Raw genomic sequence first — 23,115 nt, 5'->3', positions numbered from 1 at the left:
ATTTAATGATAGTTTTTATTGCCTTTAAGTTAGTTTATGAAATAATTTATAGCACTTCTATCTATACACACACGTGCAAGTATAAATCATGTATGTTATAGGTATGTGTATTTGTTATATATCAGCTAACATATTTTTCAGCTTATAAAAGAATTTTAATACGTTTCATAACATCCTGAAAATAATAATTTATGATACATATTAACAAAACTCAACCCCACTTTCTCCAATAATGTAAAGAAGTTTTTTTAAGATTGTTACATTTTAAGCGACTTGCAACTAAGAAAAATTGGTTGCTCCTTTTAGGATCATCTTGTTTGGAAATAAATATTCTGTGCTTTACCATGTGTTGACCTGTCTTACAGAGATGGGGTTCTAAAGTCTATGTCTGTATTAGTCTAGGTACTTTGGAGAAACAAATCCACAGCAACTCACGTATAAGAGAGAGTTTTATGCAAAGAAAATGTGCATCACGAAAACATCCCAACCCAATGCTGCCCAAGCCCACAAGTCCAACATTAACCCATACCCAACACCAGTCCACAAAGTCCTCCACCTCACAAAACAGAGACAATGATGCTGACTGCAGGAGGAAAGCTGAGTCAGTGAACGTGTAAGCATCTCAGCACTGGCAGGGGTCTTCACATGGCTGCTCCAGCACCCAGGGCTGCATCAGGATAGATCCATGTGGCTTCTCCTTGGGGATGTCTTGGAGGAAATCCATCTTGCAAGCTGAAGCAGGGAACTGCTAAGGCAGCTGCACCCGATGTAACCATCACAAAACAAGAGACCCGAGAACCAGAAAGGCGAGGCTTCACCACCCATTTATCCCTCCGCCTTTCAACCAGCCCCACATGTGATTATCGGCCAGGCTGGCACAATTAACTAACTCAATGTCTTAATTACTTAACCTCTTAAAGGCAGAACCAGTGCCTTCTGTTTAGTCTGAGGATTTTTTAAAATCATTTTATTTGGGGTTCGTACAATTCTTATCACAATCCACACATACATCCATTGTGTCAAGCACATTTGTACATTTGTCGCCATCATCATTCTCAAAACATTTGCTTTCTACTTGAGCCCTTAATATCAGCTCCTCATTTTCCCCCTCCCTCCCCATAGTCTGAGGACTTTTGCATGATGCTTTGTGTTGATACTCATTCACAAGTTTCTATAAGAAGTAATAGCATCTCTTCAGAGCAGATGCCTGTAAATTAACACTTTCTCCTCCATTAGTGAGGTGTATTCAATAAGAGGCTGACAGGCTAGATATAAAATCAAAAGGCAGAGGGAGGGTGGCTACAAAACAAAGTTTCTAGTAAATAAAGGGTGAAAAGCAACTAGGAGATACTGCTGCAGTGCCCTAAAAAGAATCTTCCAAGGCAAGATTTTATTGTCTCTTCAGAGCTATGGGACAGTGTATGCTCAAGAATTCTAACATGCTGTAGCAGATCAAAATGGTGATCTCTGTCGATATATAAGGCATCTATTTTCAGTTCACCTTCTGACTTTGGAGGTATACACCATGATGTTAAGTGATACAGCATTTTTGTTTTTCCTGTTCCTTCTGCACCATGATATTCAAGAATATCACCATGCACAGGTGATTCTTCATCAGCAAACAAATATGGTTCTATGTCTTTCAAGAAACTTCTAACACCTTCAAGCTGGGCATAAAGCTCAGTTCCAGACTCTGCCCTGTGCAGATCACTACACAGTACCCCAAAGGTCCAACTATCCTGGTACCGCCACCATGTATTGACTTGGATGATCCCACAGCCAGTCAGACTGGCCAGGCTAAGCCAATATTTTTGCTACTATAACTGAGAAACTACAAAACATGAGAATAAGCAATTCAAATGCATTTTATTGCCTACCTCATTGTATTGGGTAGTTTTTCAGTTATATTTTTTTTAAATTATTAACAGATACAGATTACCTCAATGCCTTTGTGTTTGGAGACCTGTTAATGCAATTAATAACCAAATAGACTTTTTGTAGATATATTTTATCTGCTTTTAATGAAATGTGGAATACTTTATAGCACGGCATTGGTTGAATCAACAAATAATTCTTAGACAATATTACTAATATCAATGTCTGAAACTTATTTCTAAGAATTTATATTCATATCTTTAGATCAACTTTAAAATTTCCTTAAGCTTAATAACTCTAACCTGCTCTGCCTTTCAAAGCTTTTTATTGTGAATTGGATGAAGGTTTACAGAGTAGATGTAAAACTGGTGTTTTACATTCAACAATACTGCTCATCCCATTGCCTCGCCCTTCTGAACTTTGTCCTTACTGCACCTTTGAATGGTTGATTATTCTAAGGTATGTGTTCCTCACTAGTGTTTTTATTCTCCTTATAGACCTGTCTAAAAACTGAGTCATAGGGATGAGTTTAGTTCCAAATCCGAAGGGTTACTAAGAACCGTAGTCTGTGTCTGTGTGTGGGGTGGGGGGGGTGGGGGGGTTTGTCAGCTGTTCTACCAGTCTATCTCGGACCAGTAAGCCTTGTCTATTTTATGATCTAAACCATGTTTTAAGAATATAGAGTAGGATATATATAATATTGGCTTCGACCCTTAATAGGCAAACAAAAGTCTCATCAAGCAGTGTTGCAAATGCCCAGTGGGAGTATCTAGGTGCTGTGGTGGCACTGTGAGGAAACATTGAACTACTAACTGCAAGCACAGTGGGTTAAACTCAGCAGCTGCTCTGTGGAAAGATAAGGTTATCCGCTCCACTAAATAGGTACAGTCTCTGAACCCCTATGAGTCGGAATGGACTTCGTGGCAGTGTGAGTTGCATAGGGACGCTAAGGGCATTGAGGTTCTGATAGGCTTCCTTCTATTAATTTTTATTCTCTATATCAGCACCATAGTGGAAACAGTTCTACATGGCACACCTGAGTCAGAATTGACTTGACAGGAACTATTAACAACAACCTTTATCCTTGAGGCCTCAAATTCTGTCAAAAGTGAAGAAGAATATAGAATGTTGTTTTCAGCAGAATTCTATTTGATAATAGATCAGCCTGATATATCAGAGTTAATTTTAATTACATTTTCTTATCCTTCAAATCACTCAACCACAGGTGATTTCTCCCCAACTCTAACCCCCTAAATAGGGCCTTGGGTTCTTGACGTTTTCCTGTGTCAGGTATCATGCGATGCTCATCAAATGAAAAATGTTCCCACAATGGTGCTCTTTTAATTTTCATTCTATTGTTAAAAAATAATCCAGGTATTTTACTGTATATTTCTATAACCACCACTAAAGAAAATATTCACCCAAACAAGAAAACTGTCATCACAAAGAACTATGAAGACAGGAAATCCTGGACGGGGGGTGGGGCATAGGGAGTTAAAAATTATTCTTTTGCAATCCACTGAATAAATCTGTCTGTCTCTTTAAAGGAGAGTTGAGATGGCATCAATTTATTCATTTTTAGAAATGTGGGCACAGTGCTATGCTCTTGGGATACTACACCGAGCAAAACAGATAAACCCTGTGCACTTATCATTTACTGTCTCGGAAAGGCAGACAGATTATCATATAAATAAGTATAGTTAGGAACCACTGTAAGTGCTATATAAAGCATAACCAAGTTTGTTTTGTAAAATGTACCAAACACTCATTGCCATCAAGTTGATTCCGATTTATAGTGATTCATAGGTTTTCTGAGAAGGGTACATTTTCAGTCTCATCTTTCTCCCATGGAGTGTCTGGTAAGCTTGAATCACTGACCTTGTTCACCAGTCTCTTCACCTGGAGTCCTTTGTAACGTACAGGGGACCATATTTTCAATCAGGGATCAAGGAAGACCTCCCTGAAATGTAAGTAAACACGTATAGCATATCCCCAAGGATTATAAAAAACAACCCTGGAAAGACAAGAAGAGGGATGAAAGCCGTTTGGATGTTTGAGGGAATGAAATAAGGTCAGCAGGGAGGAGCCTGGGGAGGATGTTAGTGGGGAAATTAAGTGCAGAGGGTTTGTGAAGGAAGGCAGAGGTCAGCTCTCAAAGGGTTTTGCAAGCATGTTTAAGATTTCAGGGTTTTTTCAGGGGTCATTGATGGACAGTCATATAAAAAATGGTGAGAGTATTAGAGGGGAAGAGACATGATCTAGTTGGCATTTTAAGTAGATTATGCTGCTGTTCGTGGAGAAAGATCTTGGAATAGCAATGGATAGCATCTATTTTCATAAACAGAGAAGTTTTAAGTTGGGAGATTATGTTGGACAAATCAGATTAAAAAATAACAGTCTTTCTTTGAGGAGGAAAGAGTTAAGTAATGGGAATTATAACCAACTTGTACACTGAGAGAATTGCCTACTAGAAGCATTAAAATTGTATAAGTAAATTGCTAGTGTACTTATTACATACATGAAGTCCTCGTGTAAATAAAGGTGTCCATTACTTAAAATACTGTTTTTCATGTGATCATTCACAGGCACATGCCGAGAATGATATTCTCATGTCTCATAGTCATACAAAGTCATCCTGATGGAATTTCATGGGTCAAAGGTGTTCTAAGTTAAATCAAATAGCACGTCTAATTTATACTGTCTGTGCATTCATTCATTTCCATATAGCGGACTGTGGGACTGCTCTAGTGATAAACAAACCAAACCAAATCCACAGCCATCAAGTTGATATATACTCATATTGACATTATATGGCAGGAAAAAAACTGTCCCATGGGGTTGCCAAGGTTGCAAATCTTTACAGAAATCGATTGTCATATCTTTCTGTCACAGAGTGACTGGTGGGTTTCAGCACAAACCATTTTTCGTGGGCAGCAAGACCCTTTAACCATGGTGCCACTGGGACTCCATTTTACTGTAAAGAACGGAGCTCCCTGTATTTGAAACTATACCACCAAAAAGACTTACTTTGAATATTTATCAGTCTATTCATCATGTAAATCTTATATTCACGTGTTATCAGGTGACTAAAAGACAGCACACCTAGAACAACCAGCATGCAATATGCTGGTGGTGCCAACTGCTCAGTGACTATGAGTAACTGTATCAAAGGGTCAACAGGTTTTCTTATCAAATGCATACATCTTAAGAACTCACTGAATTAGTCATGCATGGATTATAAAAAGGAAATTATAGCGGGCCACTGCTTACTAAAATTAGTTTTACATATAATTGCAACACTGCGCCACATTAACCTCGTGCTAATATTCAGAAAATTTTGAGCAGCCATTGTTTTCCCTTTTTCACTTTTGCATTTTCCTAACAATTGGGAGTGTATAAGTTTAAATTTGTTGTAGGCTGATCTGTTCCACCAAAACATTTCCTTCTTTGCAAAACTACTGTCCAGCCTTTTAAATTGGAATTATCATGGTAATTCAGAGGAATCTCTGCTGCCTTCCAACCAGCCTGAGCTCTTAATAGCTTATTCACATGTGATGACACATGAAGTAGGCTTTATTTTGTATTTTAGGAAATTGACTGGGTATAGTGGGCCGTTCTTTTCTGGAGGTTGAAAAGTTTGTTAGAAATCCCCCCAAGCATAAAAGAGATGAAGATAAAGCACAGTTGGTTGGCACCCTACTGTTTTTTGTGACATTCATTTCTAATCTTTCCGAGGGAAAAATTCATCATCTTTACTTCCTGTGAAATAATAATAAAAAAGGCTTACATTGATTATTACCCATGCTTCTCCATAGGCTTAGCTCATTCACACATCCATTTAGTGGAACTTGCACTATAAATAAATAAAACAGACCCTTTTTAATGCTTCATATCATTTTCAGATTTTGTTTCATAGGTGCTACCCAAGGATCTCTGCCATCCTAAACTAGTTCTTGTTTACCATGCTACATAAATTTTAGTTTTGCCCTCAGCCATCTCCTTGATGAAAAGTATAAGTAAAAGGGATCAAAATAGCCTAACGAAGCTTCTCTAATGTTATAGGTAAGATAAAGCAAAGGAAATGGCCTTTCTGAATCAGATTCATCTGCGACATAGAGAACAGTGGTTAATCTAAAAGTATTAATAACAGCCCCTCTACAAAACCCTTGGCTTGACAGTTCAGGGACATTTGTTTTGGTGGAATTGGCAATACTGAGCAAGGTGAAGAATAATACAGGATGAAGTACTTTGATTTATATTGAAAACAACAGAGATTAAGTAAATGATAGAGAAAATTGGTGAACTATATCCAGAGGAAGGGGAAAATATGGGCCACTGGACACTAGCTTTGAGAATTGGGGAGCATCTCAGGGATGCGCCAGTGAGGAAGCTTTGATTCCTTTGCATGTACTTAAGAAAGAGAAGACGTTGGTTTTTATGGTAAGGTGATTTATTAAAAAATCAAAATTAGAAATACCATATGACCCAGCACTTCCTCTCCATGGTATATATCCTAGAGCAATAAAAGTCATGGCACAAATAGATATACTGTATACACACTCATGCTCGTTGAAGCACTATTTCTCAATAGCAGAAAGATGGAAACAACATATAATAAATAAGTAAACTACAGTGTATACACTTAATGGAATATTATTCAATGTTAAAGACTAAAGAGGAATCTACAAAACATCTCATAGCATAGATGAACCAAGAGGACATTATACTGAATGAAATTATTCCGTCACAAAAGAACAAATAATGTATGGCATCATTACTTTTTAATGTCAAGGAAAGATTTTCACACTAAAAGGAACAGTGTTTACTGTTCCTTGACTGGAAGGACAAGAGAAAATACTTTCCTACTTAGAGGATAAGCGCAAACTCATTGCCACTGAGTCAATTTCCAACTCATAGCTACCGAATAGGAGAGAGTAGAGCTACCCTGTGCATTTCTGAGACTGTGGATCCTTATGGAAGCAGAATGTTTTACCTTTCTCCTGTGGAGTAGCTAGTAGGTTTGAACTGCTGGCCTTGAGGTTAGCAGCAGTCCAACACTGCTCCACTAAATGGAAAATAATATACAATAAGAAGGAGATCAGCAAATATGTTGGATATAGGGGAAGGCACTGAGAGGAGTGCAAGAATTATAAAGGCAATAGAGGTCAATACAAGGTCGATTGTACTGTTACATATGCTATTCTGCAATCACAATGATCAGAAAGTAGATACAGGGGTATAGGAGGGAGAATGAGAATATACCCACCAATATACATAGGTTTGACAGAAGTATTTCTACATATGTATTTACCTATACAGCCAATATATCTATGAACACATTAGAGCATTAAATAATACAAACTCACACTCATAGAGTTAATTACGACTCATAGTGATCCTTTAGGACAGAGCGCAACTGTCTTGTGGGTTTTTGAGACTGTAACTCTTTATGAGAGTAGAAAAGCCTCATTTTTCTCTCACTGAGTGGATGGTGGTCTCAAACTTTTAATCTTGTGGTCAGCAGCCCAAGGTGTACCCCACTATGCCACCAGGGTCCCTTTATTAGAGTATGCAGATGAATTTTTTTTTTATTGGGAGGGCAACAGTGAATACTGAAGCCCCGAGTTTATTCTACATCTTCCTTTTATACATGCAGAAACAACCCGGGGTTACAATTAGTCTATTATGACAATATATCAGAAACTCTATATTCTGCCAAGTCAAGGAGTCTTTGATAAAATTAAACATTCTGTTTTCCCAGAACTTGCATACATCTTTGTTCTTTTTCTTAGTCTCAATATCAAACCGCAGACGCAAATAGCAGGTACTGACACCTGGGTTGATATCTTCTCAGCCGTTTCAAGGCTGAGTCTTAATGGACTTCAACATCTCCCCCTTTTTTATTTACTGAAGACGTTTTTTACGCAAAACATCGGCAGTTGACTGTGCCTATCTTAGGTTGTAGAGTCCCAAAACCTCCCTTACCCATCATCAGCCACAGTCCTCCAGGCCTATGACCTGTCTTAGGTTGAGAGACTCGGACTCAATCTTACCCGTCTCTGACTAACCAGCCTCTGCCTTATACCCCTGTTTGGGGAGGGGGCGAAGTACACAGGTGTACTTCATGTAACTTTGTACTTAAGGCCAATAATTCAACCATAACCTTAATGATTAATAGATAACACTACTAATGGTTAAAGATAATAAAGCTTTTGCTTGTTCCAAAGGGTTAATAGAAGATAGTCTCTTAGCAATTCCCTGAAAAATTTCATTACCAGTAAGTTTGGGTAATTGTCTAATGAAAGTTTAACCAATTTGATATTCCAATAACTGAATTTCTAAAGATACATATTTATGTCCAATTAATAAATTTCTAATCTTTTTCCAATCTTTACTAACGTTATACAGAACAGGAGTAATACAATAATAAGAGGTGTTCCAATCACATCAAAGCATAACTTGAGTAGCTAACACAGATATCTGATCTCCCATCCACAACACTGTTTGTTGTAAGTTGGCGTTGTCTTCAGCTATTTGAACATCAATGTCATGTTGTTGTTGCCACAACAGATGATAATCTTTGTCACCCTGCAGATGAAATTTTATGAAAATTTTTTAGACATAACCAAACACCTTAAGGAAATGAATTGCTGGGCTTGGAGGCTAAAGATAATAGTTTTCAGGGACATCAAGGTCAATTGCCCTAATGTAAGTCCACGATAATATCTCATCCATTCTCCTTGGTTTTTATAAGAGAACCTCTAGAGCTAGGGATGTTTATAATTTTCACATAGTTAATCCAATAATTTAATTACAAACTTAGAAGAGGAATTCCCTATCTCTCAGTCCAACATTATTAATTCTATATTACACTACATCTCTTTTATCTTTTACAAATAATCTACCATGATCTTATCTCTTTAGTACACTAATGAGATGTGCATTTATGTTAATAAAATTTTGATATAGAGAACAGAATAGTGAATAGTGAAAGAGACTATAGAGAAGAGTTTTATGCATAAAGAATATAGCTTACAGTGATATGCTTAATTAAGGAATTGGGGATTCCAAATGAAACAGCACACATATATAGGCTGCCAATTCATTCTTTCAAGAATGATTAGTAGGATCTTGGAATTGTAGTTTTAACAAACTTTTTGGGTTACACATCAAAAAAAAAAGAATGATTAGTCAGAATGGTGTTATTTTCCCATTAGACTAATAGGCTATGGGAATTATTAGTCTCCACGACCCTGAAAGGAAAAGATCTAGATGGTCTATGGCTCCCACTACTATTTTGACCTCACAAATATTTCTTGGTTATTTTTTACTAAAGACATCAAACAGTTTTTGATTCTCTCAAAGTTTAAAAAACCAAACTCACTGCCATCAAGTCAATTCTATAATGAAAGTGTCCTGCATCATGCCTGGTGACTAGCAACTGGGATCTTACAAATAGCCATCTAAGGTACAAGAATTGGACATTCCTTCCCAGAGTAAATAAAGGTGATGAAAATCAAAGACTACAAACCTTATAAGTCACCTTTGAGGTCTGGAAAAGAACTTACTCCTATGGTTCAATTTTCAGCCAAACAATAGATAAGTCTATGCCCCCTTACTGTGGGGTTGCGGAGAGGAGACAAGCCAGTCAGGGTGCAGGGTGGCAATGATGAAACATGCAACTTTCCTCTAGTTCTTAAATGCTTACTCCCCCCACTATAATGATCCCAATTGTACCTTACAAACCTGGCTAGACTAGAGGATGTACATTGGTACAGTTAGGAACTGGAAACACAGGGAATCCAGGATAGTGACTCCTTCAGGACCAGTGGTCAAAGTGGCAATAGCGGGAGGCTGGAGGGAAGGTGTGGTAGAAAAGGGAAACCGATTACAAGGATCTACATACGACCTCCTCCCTGGGGGATGGACAACAGAAAGTGGGTGAAGGGAGATGTCGGACAGTGTAAGATATGACAAAACAATAATAATTCACGAATTATGAAGGGTTCATGAGGGAGGGGGGAAGGGGAAGGGGGGGGAAATGAGATATTACTTATATTATACAAATTATTTATGCATGTTTACATAGTTATTATTTACAGAAAATCTACTAAGAATAAGTTGTTTTGTATATAACCTCTTTAAGCATGGCAAAGTCATTAAAAGTGTGCCCTTTTTATAGATGAGAGAATTGAGGTTCAGAAATGTTCATTGACCTATTTTAGTAAGTGGGTCTGCCAGAGATTATAACCAATTGACTTCCTCAGGGTCCCCATGCATCCTTCCTTCTGAGCAGAGGAAATAAAGGAAGGAACCCAAACTCACTGCAATTAAGTTGATTCTAACTCCTAATGACCCTAAAGGACAAAGTAGAACCGCCCCTTTATACAGCACCAATGAAACATACAACTTTCCTCTAGTTCTTTAATGCTTCCTCCCCCCGACTATCATGATCCCAATTATACCTTACAAATCCGGCTACACTAGAGCTTGTACACGGGTATAGATAAGAGCTGGAAACACAGGGAATCCAGGACAGATAAGCCCTTCAGGACCAATAATGAGTTGCAATACCAGGAGGGTAAGGGAAAGGTGGGAGGAGAGAGGAGGAACCGATCACAATGATCTACATATAACCCCCTTCCTAGGGGACAGACAACAGAAAAGTTAGTGAAAGGAGACATCGGTCAGTGTAAGACATGAAAAAATAATGATTTATAAATTATCAAAGGTTCATGAGGGCAGGAGGGTGGGAGAGGGAGGGGGGAAAACGAGGAGCTGATACCAAGGGCTCTAGTAAAAAGAAAATGTTTAGAAAATGATGATGCCAACAAATATACAAATGTGCTTGCCACAATGGATGCACGCATGTATTGTGATAAGAGCTCTATGAGTCCCTGATAAAATGATTTTTAAATAAAACGCCCCTTTGGGTTTCTGAGACTGTAACTCATCACAGGAGTAGAAAGTTTCGTCTTATGGTTTCATACTACTGATCTCTCAGTTAGGTAACTGAGTGCATAACCTCTACAGCACCTGAGCTCCTTCTTAGGAGAAAAGATCTATTGAACTTAATCTCTTAGCCTTTTTCTCTTCTGCCACCAAACACAAATATGTCCTCCTTTATTTTAAGTTGAAAGTAGAGTGCTGTTTCTTGCACAGTAGTACATAAGTTATAGGAACAAACAGAAGCCTCTTTAGCTCAGTTGAATTGTGTTTGACTTATCTCTCCAGAAAGACACTGCTTTTGGTGTGGATGGCAGAACACACAGACAAAAATCAAGAGCCATTAGTTGGTGACACAGAGGTGATATTGATGGCATTCTTTCTTCACACTGATTGCAAGCAGATGTGTGTTCTTAATAATGAAAAGATTCATAAAGAGGAAAAAACAGTATGAAAACTTAGCTGTCCAAATAAGACAATTATCACAGGAACCTGATAAGCAAGCCTCCATGGATTATTTGTCTACCTGGAGTATTGTCAGTGATTCCCTGGCCCTGTATTATCAGAATGTCTGGCTGGGCAGCATTCCTACAGATTATCTATTTCTGCTGAATAACTTGCAGCAGGGCTGCTAATCAAGAGAAAAAAGAAGCTGCTTTTGGTGATGAAAATTGCTTTCCAGTGACTGATTGTGCTAATCAATCTTCTACAAGGGAAATCAGGAGTAAAAGATGGCCAATAATTGCAAAATACTGCTGCATGCATGAAGAAAAATAACAGACTCAAAGCACCACCAAAAAAGCAACTCTTGAGAAAATGTTGCGAAGTTAGTTGTTTTAAAATACATATACATTGGAATGCAGTTTTACTTTCAGTCCAACACAGTCCTTTGCCTACAACACATACCTTGTTTTTAATATGTGGGTGAGGACTCTACCTACCTCCCTGTGGCTTTATCGTATTTGACAACACTTTCCAATTGGAGAACAATCTGGAATTTCCTTTTAGGGGTCTGAAACTCATGAGAGTTAGACAAGTTGTCAAGATTGGTGATGCAGGGGTTACATTTATTCTCTGATGATGCTTTTCTGAGTGAGATAACCACAGCTAAATTAATGGCAATGAAACTATTCCCAATGCCTCCCAGCTGTCATTGCAGCACAAAAATCATCCATATTGTTTCAATCTCTTTGCTTATTGTTTGCTTGTAAATGGATTGTTACATTTCCAAGTACAAGATCAATGCGATGTTAACTCCATAGCTCTTCTTTCTAGATATTTTGAAGTATAGTCTCAACATGTATACTTCCCTGTAAAGTTATGAACTGTGTTTCCTAAACTGTTGTGCATTTCAATCAAATTTTTAGAGCTTTGTATAATTTAAGGGATGACAGCAGAAGAGGTCTGAAATTTTATATTTAGTAAAATATGTGAGCTAATGCCTAAAATTTGGAAAATCCGTTTAGGCTGCTTAAAATAGCATACCATATTTCATCAAATCTAAATGATTAATTGTAAAACTCACTAGAACAAATTATAATGAAAGAATTTTTTTACAAATTATGCTATGATATGTTATCGTAGTTGGAATTTACTCAATGGCAGTGGATTTAAGGTTTTTTTTGTTTGGTATGTTGCTTGAATCAAAATCTTAGATAACATAAGATTGGGTCATCTCAGTCTCTTTTTGCTTTGAAGTTTTCTATTTGCAAGTGATTTCTAAATTTCGTCTTCTTAGCATTGCATGGAGCACATTGAGCAATTTCAGAAGGAAGATGAAAAATAACAAATAAAAAGAAAAATTGCAATGTCTACTTATGATGGGAATTTCTTTGAGATCTCCATAAATCATTTTGAGTTGCTTTGCACAAAATCATGAAATTGTGTTAGCTCCCCCAGTGATAAATATTTACTTGGAACGCATTACATATGTGTCCTACTGCTGTGTTTTCATGTCCAAATAATTCTGTTTTAAACCAAATGATACCGTAATATTTGAAAATATTTTAAAGCAATTAATTTCAACATATTTAGTAACATAACTCTACTGAAATGAAATGAGAATCTAAGAGTGTGTGTAGTGTTATGAACTGAATTGAATCCCTTCACATATGTGTTGAAATCATCACCCCTATGCTTGTGTTAAGCATTGGGATGCTAATCACACAGAAGTTCAAATTCACCAGTCAGTCAGAGAGAGAAAGATGAAGCTATTGGCTCCTCAAAAGATTTTGGAAACCCAAAGGAGCAGTTCTACACTATACTGTAGGGTAACAATTAAATTGGAGTGAACCCAATTGCAGTGAATTTGGTTCAAAGTTTTTTATATTTGTGGGTGGGAATAGTATTTTCTTTAGTATGTTAATGAGACCACCTTAGTAGCGTTTTTTTTAAGCCAATCTTTTTTGAGATATAAAATGAACAAGTAGATTAGTCACAGAAGGAAGGAAGCCCAAATAGAGGAAGATGTCATGCCACATGAAGATCAGCACGGATCTCAGGAACATATGTTAAAGAGACAAAGACTTTACTGTAGCGTGGACAGAGATTTAAAAGCCTTCCCAAAGAGCCAGTGTCATCAATTCAGACTTCTAGCCTCCAAAACTGTGAGTAAAAGAAATTTCTGTTTGTTAAGGCAACTGACTTGTGGTGTTTCCATTATAGCAGCACTAAAAATAACTTAACACACATGAGTAGGCAATGAAAGGTACATTATTATTGCTAGAGAGAAATGCCAATTGTAAGCCATGGGCACATCCTGATTTCAGACAGTTTAAAATGTGAACAGTGTGTATCTTAGAATTCATGAAACAGTGTAAGATAATTGCAAGAGAAATTTCTAGAAATAATGATGTCTATTTTTCCTTCCATATTGGGACTGTGAGGCCCAATGAATTAAACAACAGTGTCTCAGGTGGGAGTAGAAATTAGAAAAGCATCCTAATTTTTAAAACATTCTATATTATATATGCTCTACTATAGTCTATTTTGCTAATCTGCTTTTTCTGTATGATTTATTACTCTACGATTTTCTCATTTTCTTGTGCTCAAAAATATTATTGATTGAAGATTCATTGAGATCCATCCTTTCTCAACCACTGTTCATTGACTATACTACATAGCTAACTTCTCTTTCCTTTTAAGTGAACCTACTTGATAATTCAAGATGCTTTTCTTATTCCACGATGTAATTTTAACATCTTCTTTATTTTCTATTTATGAGAGGATGGGGAGCCCTGATAGGTAGTGGGTTAGGTTTTGGACCACTCTCCACAAAGTTAGCAGTCTGAAACCACCAGCACGTCTGAGGAAAAAAGATGCGGCTTTTTATTTCCATGCAAAGTTACAATCTCAGAAGCCCACAGAGGCAGTTTGACCCTGTTCTACATGGTCGCTAGGAGCCAAAATTCACTCCATGGCAGTGAGTTTGGAATTTGGGGAAATGAAAGGATAAATGGTTGATTATTTTCCCACAGGGGTGAATTCAGTAACAGACAAGAAGTGTGACTAAGGGTCACTGAAAGTACCATGGACTGCTAGAAAACAAATAAACCTGTCTTTGAAGAAGTATAGTAAGAATGTTCCTTAGAAAGGAAAATAAGAAGACTTTGTCTCAAGTACTTTGGACATGCTATCAGGAGAACCTAGTCCCTGGAAAAAGATGTAATGCTTGATAAAGTAGAAAGTTAGTTAAAAAGAGGAAGACTGTCAAGGAGATGCACTGACAAGGTGGTTGCAATAGGCTGGAAGATAACAATTGTGAGGATGGTGAAGGATCTGGCAGTGTTTTTGTCTGTTGTATGTGAGATTGCTATGAGTCAGAATCAACTTGACAGCACCTAACAACAAAAGAAGTTATTATGATTCAACCATCATCTTTTCCATATGAAAGCATACACAAACACAAATATAGCCCTTAATAGCTTAGTGGTTGCAAATTGGGCTGCAAACCCAAGAGTCAGCAGTTTGAAACCACCAACCACTCTGTCAGGGAAAGATGAGGTTATCTATTGTGAGGAGCACTCTGGTTGTACTTCTTACAAACAGATTTGTTTTTCCTTTTAGCAGTCCATGGTCATTTCAATATTTTTCTCCAGCACGACAATTCAAATGCATCCATTCTTCTTCTGTCTTCCTTATTCAATGTCCATCTTTCACATGCATATGAGGCCATGGACAATACCATGGCTTGGGGTCAAGCCCACCTTAGTCCTCAAAGTAATATCTTTGTTTTTCAATACTCTAAAGAGGTCTTGTGCAGCAGATTTACCGAATGCAATGAACATGTCTTTTGATGTCTTGACTGCTGTTACCCTGAGCATTGACTGTGAACCCAAGTCAGTCAAAATCCTTGACAACTTCAACCGTTTTTCTGATTATCATGATGTTACCCTACTGGCCCAGTTCTTTACGTTGAGTCACAATCCATACTGAAGCTGGCAATTCATTATATTCGTCAGCAAATACCTCACGTCCCCTTCACTTTCAAGAAGCAAGGTTGTATCATCTGCATAGCTCAAGTTGTTAATAAGCCTTCGTCTAATCCTATTGCCACATTCTTCTTCAGATAAGCTAGCTTCTCTGATGATTTGCTTAGTATAGATATTGAACATGTATGATGAGAGGGTCCAGCACTGGCTTATATCCTGGTTTTAAACCATGCAGCATTTTCTTGCTCTGTTCACACCGCTGCCTCTTGATTCACACACAAGTTCCACATGAGCACAATGAAGTACTCTGAAACTCCAGTTTTTCTCAAGGTTATTTATAGTTTATTATGATCAAATGCATTGGCATAGTCAATAAAATACTAGTAAACCTCTTTCTTCCCTGTTAATGTTCTGCTGGAACTGCTGTTACATAATTTTCAGCAAAATTTTGCTTTAATGCAATAGCAAAGATATTGTTCTATATTTGGATCATTCTTTTGTGTCACCTTTCTTTGGAATGGGCACAAATATGGATCTCTTCCAACAAGTTTACCAACTACATGTGTTCAAAATTTCCTGGCATAGACAAGTGAGTATTTCCAGTGCTTTATCAGCTTATTGAAACATTTCCATTGGTATTCCATCAATTCCTGGAGGCTTGTTTATCGACTTATGCTTTCAGTGCAGTTTGAACTTCTTCCTTCAGCATCATTGCTTCTTGCTCATGTGCTACCTCTTGAAATAATGGAATGTCAACAAGTCCCTTTTTGGTATAGTGACTGTATTCATTCCATCTTCTTTTGATGCTTCCTGCTTCATTCAATATTTTGTCTATAGAATCTTTTGAAATTGCAAATAGAGGCTTGAATTTTTCTCCAATTCTTTCAGTTTAAGATATGCTAAGAGCGTTCCTCCCTTTTGGTTTTCTAATTCTAGGACTTTACACTTTTTATAATATTTAGTTTTGTATCCTCGAGCTGCCCTTTGAAATTTTTTATTCAGTCTATTCAGACTGATTTTCTCTTTGTCATTAGTGTGCTGAAATTGATGGTTTGGGCCATTTTTAATAAAACAATCATAAGGTCTACTACAACAGATTCAAGGGGACTGGGGTCACATTTATCATCAAAAAGGACATTTCAAGATCTGTCTTGAAGCACAATGCTGTATATGGTAACATAATGTCTATCTCCATAAAAAATAAATCCCATCAATACAATTATATTCAAATTTATGCATCAACCACTAAAGCTGATGATGAGGAAATTGAAGAATTCTACCAACCTCTGCAGTCTAACATTGATGCAATTATGGTTCATTGAAAATTACTGGTGATTGGAATATGAAAGCTGAAAACATAGAAGAAGATCAGTAGTTGTAAAATGTGGCCTTGGTTATAAAAAGGAGTATGGAGATCCTTTGATGGAATTTTGGAAGTACAATGACTTCTTCATTGCAAAAATTACCTTTTGTCAACAATATTAACAGTGGCTATACCTGTGGACCTCACCAGAATGAATATACAGGAATCAAACTGACTGCATCTGCATCAGTAGGAACAGACGATGGAGGAAGCTCAATCTCATCAACCATCTCAAGAACAAATTTGACACATTAAACACTAGAAATAGAGAAGTTTTAGGAAGACATCAAGAATATCAAGCATGAATTAAGGGTCATCATCAAAAAGATAAATAGAAAAGAAAATACCATAGTGGATGTTAGAAAAGAGTCTGAAGCTTACCATTGAATGTATAGTAGCGAAATGCCACAAATATATCCATGAATATATTAGCGCATAAAGGGGATGAAGTTATGAAAAATTTTTTGATAAAACTATCTTGAGGAAATGAATCTGGGGTTCAGGAATCTATATAGCCTTAGGGAATACCAATGTTCATTAGCATAACATAACCCACAAAGATAATATTCTGCATCCTACTTTGGTGAGTAGCAACTGGAGTCTTAAAATTTCTTGAGTTCTACATAAGTATTGCTAAGGTTTTTGTTTGTTTGTATGTTTGTTTTCCAGATGGAAGGTTGTCCCTCCCTGTTTACCCACCAACAGAAATGTAAATATATTCTCTGAGACATATGGTGCTCCCCTCTCCATGTCTTAAAATTGACTTTCCAGTAAGGTTCCCTTATCACTCTTATAGAAATGGCTGTTCATTTGGAGTGACCTTATCGCCGTGTCATATATCAGCAAAGGAATGATCTTCTCCCTTTCCCTACTTCTTAAAGGAGTGACCCCAACTGAGATGAGGTTTCCTCTATCAAAGTGAGTTTTAAGATGTCCATATAAGAGAGTTGATACCCTCCCCTTGGGTGGGTTAACACCACATGCCCCTGCTACCCATTTCTATTGTTTATATCTCCACAGGAAAAGAGAGACCAGATGTCAACCCAGTGCTCCAAGGTGTGAATGCAACATGCCCGGGCAGAGTAGGGAGCCAGTGAAGAGGTCTGGGGGGCTGGCCCCAGTCGCAAATACTAAGTGAATGCCTGCCCCTCCCCTGAGAAGAATTTACTTCAAAGGACTGCACTGAATCTGTAGCTCCAGAGAGAGATGTATCTGATCAGAGCACACTGGAGCAGATGACAGGGGAGGAAGAGAGACGGGAGCACATCATGGCCCACCAGGCCTTGAGGACGATGACCCCAATTAGAACAGCCAGTAACAGAGAAGACCACATGGCCAGCCCCACTATGGGACATGATGGCACTCACTGACCCATGGCCTTGCGGGGGACAACACCAGTGTGGGAATTGCACCCGATCTGATCCCACCACACTGAGGTAAAGCACTGAGGGGAGGGGGTGCAGCAGAACAGAAAGGGAATGGAGCAGCAAGGTCCCCAGTGAATGCTAAAGGTGGATTTTGGGGCCAGGGCATGGTGCCCCAACAGACTGGACTAGAACACACTCCTAAAAGCCAGCGATACTTGAACTAACTACAAGCTTTTCTTTCTTGGTGTGTTTTAATTTGTTCTTTGTCAGTGGTTTGTTGTTGCTGCTGTTTTGTTGTACACTGTTGCTTGGTTTTACTCTGTCTTGTTTTTGTGCATGCTGTTGTCTCCTCAGGTCTGTCTGGATAGGATAGGTTGGATGAACAATCTGGAGGAGAAAACAATGGGACTGAAAGTTCTGGGGGGACACGGGAGAGGGGGAGGTGGGGGGAAGGGAAGAGGTGTTAACAAACCCAGGGACAAGGGAACAACAAGCTATCCCAATTGGTGGTTAGGTGGGTGTGGGAGGCCTGGTAGGGCATGATCAAGGGGAATGCAACAAAGAGGAAATGCTGAAACCCTGGTGGGGACTGAGCAAGATAGTGGGACAGGAGAACTCGAGGAAAGAGCTGGGAGGCAAAGGGCATTTATGGAGGTCTAGATAAAGACATGTACATATGCAAATATATTTATATGAGGATGGGGAAATAGATCTATGTGCCTATATTTATAGGTTTAGTATTAAGGTAGCAGAAGGACATTGGGCCTCCACTCAAGTATTCCCTCAATGCAAGAATACTTCTATTTAATTGGCATTCTATGATGCTCACCTTCCTGACACAACCGCTGAAGACAAAGCGGGTGAATAAGCAAATGTGGTGAAGAAACTTTATATTAGTGGATAAATTAATTAGAATATCAATATAATTACATTATGTGCCAAGGAAATAATTGACAATGTTCTCTACCTTCTAACAATAATGAAGCCTCTGAAGTGAACCAAAGACATATGTAAACCAGAGTTACATGAATGGGTTTTGGAACACACTTAATTCTAGCCCCAATCTAAGAATCATTGGTTGTTATGTCACAGCCCTGCTCAATGCTTGCCCTCGTGAAGAGATGACTGAAGAAATGGGTACGACAGCCAAGTGTGGTGAAGAGAGCAGATGATGTCAGACTATCAAAAAGATTAGTGTCTAGGGTCTGAAAGACTTGTCTTCAAACAAGCAGTATGTGAGGTGTCAACTAAGTCCATATGGAAGAATTACACCAGTCTGTGTGATCCCAGGATTATAATAATAAGACCCAAATACAAGGGAGGGAATGATACCAGAACATACATTTTGAAAACTCAGTTTGCAGAAGGTTATGGATGACAGTGGAAGCCCAAATCCATTTGAAGTGTCCCTACTTGGATTAAGCCTCCAGTAAATGTCCTCTGTCCATAGTCAAGGGTTGTGGATAAACTTTCTGTCACATAGAGAGCATTGTAAACTTGATCATGGCAGATATAGTTTAGTTATAATATACCTTATAATTTTATCTCACTTTTGACCAAGTTTAAAGTTATTTTTGTATATAAAAAAGAAAAAGGACCTGCAGTCTGAGTACTGTGTAGTTGGTGGGTCCAGGTGGGGGTCTTGAGAGGTGCCTCCTCCCCGAGACTCCTTTCACCTCTTCAGCTCAAAGCAAGGCCCAACCTGAGTTAAGCTCTCCCGAGATGACCAATCAGCTGGACTATGACCTGGAGATCATTGAGAACAAAGCAGAATCCACCCTTGTCAACTTTACCAAGTACCTCTCAGCCTTCCAAGGTTTCAGGAAGGCTCTGCGCCTGGCCATGCAGGTGGAAGAGCAAGCCAGCAAAAAAATCAGCAAGAAATAGCCCCATTTATGACTGTAAATAAATTTTAAAATAATGGAAGTTTCCCACAAACTTTTTGAAGCCCCCTTGTATATATATCACACAACTTTTGCCTGTTCAGTTATTTACAGGTTTAAGCCTTGCTGACAGCAATTACAAAAATATGTTTGCAGGCATACCATTCCATGATCCATGTACTTTTTCCATCCCCGCTATCCTCCGACCCCCACTTTCTGTATACTGACCCTAGTAACCACTAATAAGCATTGATGTCTATTTTTTTTAATGTGAAAGGCAAGTGCACGTGGATTGAGCTTCCAGTGGATCCCTTCTGGCCATGGACAAGAGATGTGAATAAATTTGCTAGCATTCAAAGCACAATGGAGTTTGGATTGTTTCAGAAAAGTTAAAATCTTACATTTTATCATTTGACCTTCCTTTTGATCCATTTAAAATATGTTCTGTTCTTAAAATGCCTTTTTATATATCCTGATTTGTTTTCAATTGGGGGTTTTCTCCGGATTATTTTGTTATTGGTGCGGAGGGTTTTTTTATGTGTTTGGTTTTTGCTGGTTTTTCTGTATGTCATTTGGTGTATGAAATTCAGGATGAGGGGATTAATGGCTTATTGAGGCTGTGATTGGTGGTGGGAGGGCGTGTGGGTGTTGGAGGGTGTGTTAGTCTGGGTAGACTAGAGAAAAACATCCAGGGACACTTGTGTGTATAGGAAAGAACTTTATATAAAGAGTAATTGTACATTAAGAAAACATCCCAGCCCAGTCCAGATCAAGTCCATAAGCCTGATATCAGCCCATATGTCTGATACCAATCGATAAAGTCCTCTTCAGACTCATGAAACTTATGCAATGTTGCCAAATGCAGAAAGTTCACAAGCCAGTGGGTGGGAAGTCTTGTGAATCCAGTGGCGGTGTGAGCATCTCAGCGCTGGCAGGGGTCTCCACGTGGTTTCTCCAGCTCCAAGGCTCTGGCTGCCACCAGCCTGTTTCCATGTGGCTTGTCTATAAGACTGTCTCACAGGGACTGAGCCTATAGAGAGTATCTCCCACCACCAAGGAGAAATACCGGAGTTCCCAGAATCCTCAGGAGAAGGTCATGCCCACACAGAGGCCTCATTGCCTATGATCTGATTGACAGACTAGACTCTACCCCTTCACGCTTAACCCTCTCAAATTGATAAACAATTATATAACTACCAAGAGGGAAATGAGGAGCTGGTATCAGTGGGTGCAGGAAGGAAGAAAATGTTTTCAAACTGATTGTGGTGATGATTGTGCAACTCTTTATGATATGGGGTGAGTTAGTTAATTGTGCCAACCTGGCCGATAATCACATGTGGGGCTAATTGAAAGGTGGAGGGATAAATGGGTGGTGGGCATTGCCTTTCTAGTTCTTGTGTCTCTTGTTTTGTGATGGTAGCACCAGGGTACAGCTGCCTTAGCCAGTTCCCTGCTTCAGCTTGCAAGATTCACTTCCTACAAGACATCCCCAAGGAGAAGCCACATGGACCTATCCTGATGCAGCCCTGGGTGCTGGAGCAGCCGTGTGGAGACCCCTGCTAGTGCTGAGATGCTTATTCGTTCACTGACTCAGCTTTCCTCCTGCAGTCGGCATCCTTGCCTCTGTTTTGTGAGGTGGAGGACTTTGTGGACTGGTATTGGGTTAATGGGTTAATGGGTTAATGTTGGACTTGTGGGTTTGGGCAGCATTGGGTTGGGATGTTTTCATGATGCACACTTTCTTTACATAAAACTCTCTTATACATGAGTTGCTGTGGATTTGTTTCTCTAAAGTACCTAGACTAATACATGGGGTAACAATTGAAGTGCGTGATATATGAATTCTATGTCACTGAAACTATTTTTTTCAAGTTCTTGAGTAGGCATCTAAAGCACAACTCTCCCTGTCCAGAAAACAGAAAAGTAGACAAAATGGAAGGTGCAAGAAAGCAATCTAACGAACTGTATAAACCTCAGCCTCTGTGAACTAGATGGTGCTCGGTTATCCCTGCTGACTTCTCTGAAAGAGATCAGATTAGAAGGTCATGGAGACTGGGAGAAAAAAGGTAGAAGAAAACTTCAAGTCATAAAAATTATCAGGCTTACTGATCTAGAGACTGGTGGAATCACTATATACTGTGGCCACTAATCACCATTTTGAGCCTGGTACTGGTCTCATCTTTGCGGCTCAATTTTCAGATAAACAATAAACAAGTCTATGGGGTGAACAATAACACTATGGAGGTACACACGCTTTAGAATAATAAACCATTTGAGGTCAAAAGGAAAACATTTGCCAAAGACAACATTCAGAAGGCAGAAAACATTAGGGAAAAAGGAGAAATGGAAAGGGAAGTACAGGGAGGAAGTGAGATAAGTGATGCTACAATCAATGACATGAAACAAAACACGTGTGAATTATTGAATGGAAAGCATATTTGTTTATTATACCTTCAGCCAATTCTCAATAAATGTTTTCTTTTTAAAAAAGGACTATCATATTGGCCAGGCATAGACATAGAGGGTAGTGTAGCAGATAAGCACTTGCCTCATTCAAACTCAACACCATTTTGTAGGACAAATTTCTGTAAAGATTACAGCCTTGGAAACTCTGTGGGGGGAAGCTCTATTTTGTCTTTTACGATCACTGTGAGACTGAATTGACTCAATCGCAATGGACTCAATGACTATGGTCTTAATATAAGATGGAGGTTGGAAATGAGACAAGTACATCCCATAAAAGACACAATGTCCATCTCTGAATACCTTGTAGTACACTGAACTTTATTAAAGATTAAAGTGGTTTCAATTTGGTTTGGACTTTTTCTTTTTAATCATTTTATTAAGGGCTCATACAACTCTTATCACAATCCATACATGCATCCACTGTATGTCAAGTACATTTGTACATTTGTTTCCCTGATCATTATCAAAACATTTGCTTTCTACTTAAGCCCTTGGTATTACCTCCTCATATTCCCCTCCCTCTCCACTCCCCCATCCCTCATGAACCTTTGATAATTTATAAATTATTATAATTTTATCATATCTTACACTGTTCAATGTCTCCCTTCACCCACTTCCCTGTTGTCCGTCTCCCAGGGAGGAGGTTATATCTAGATCCTTATAATTGGTTCCCCTTTCCATCCCACCCTCCCTTTATCCTCCAGGTATCGCCACTCTCACCACTGGCCCTAAAGGGGTCATCTGTCCTGGATTCCCTGTGTTTCCAGTTCCTATCTGTACCAATG

General features: G+C 38.6%; 1 pseudogene; it reads right to left on the bottom strand.

Annotated features, from left to right (window-relative positions):
* Positions 1-201: 201 nt before the first annotated feature.
* Positions 202-16,844, bottom strand: LOC101647195 (annotated as a pseudogene).
* Positions 16,845-23,115: the final 6,271 nt, after the last annotated feature.

The sequence above is a fragment of the Echinops telfairi genome, unplaced genomic scaffold (genome assembly GCF_000313985.2).
Source record: "Echinops telfairi isolate 266 unplaced genomic scaffold, ASM31398v2 ScPeMD7_7138;HRSCAF=8121, whole genome shotgun sequence".
In the NCBI taxonomy this organism is placed as follows: domain Eukaryota; kingdom Metazoa; phylum Chordata; class Mammalia; order Afrosoricida; family Tenrecidae; genus Echinops; species Echinops telfairi.
The sequence above is the reverse complement of the archived record's forward strand: the minus strand, read 5'-3'. Positions and strand labels throughout refer to the sequence as shown.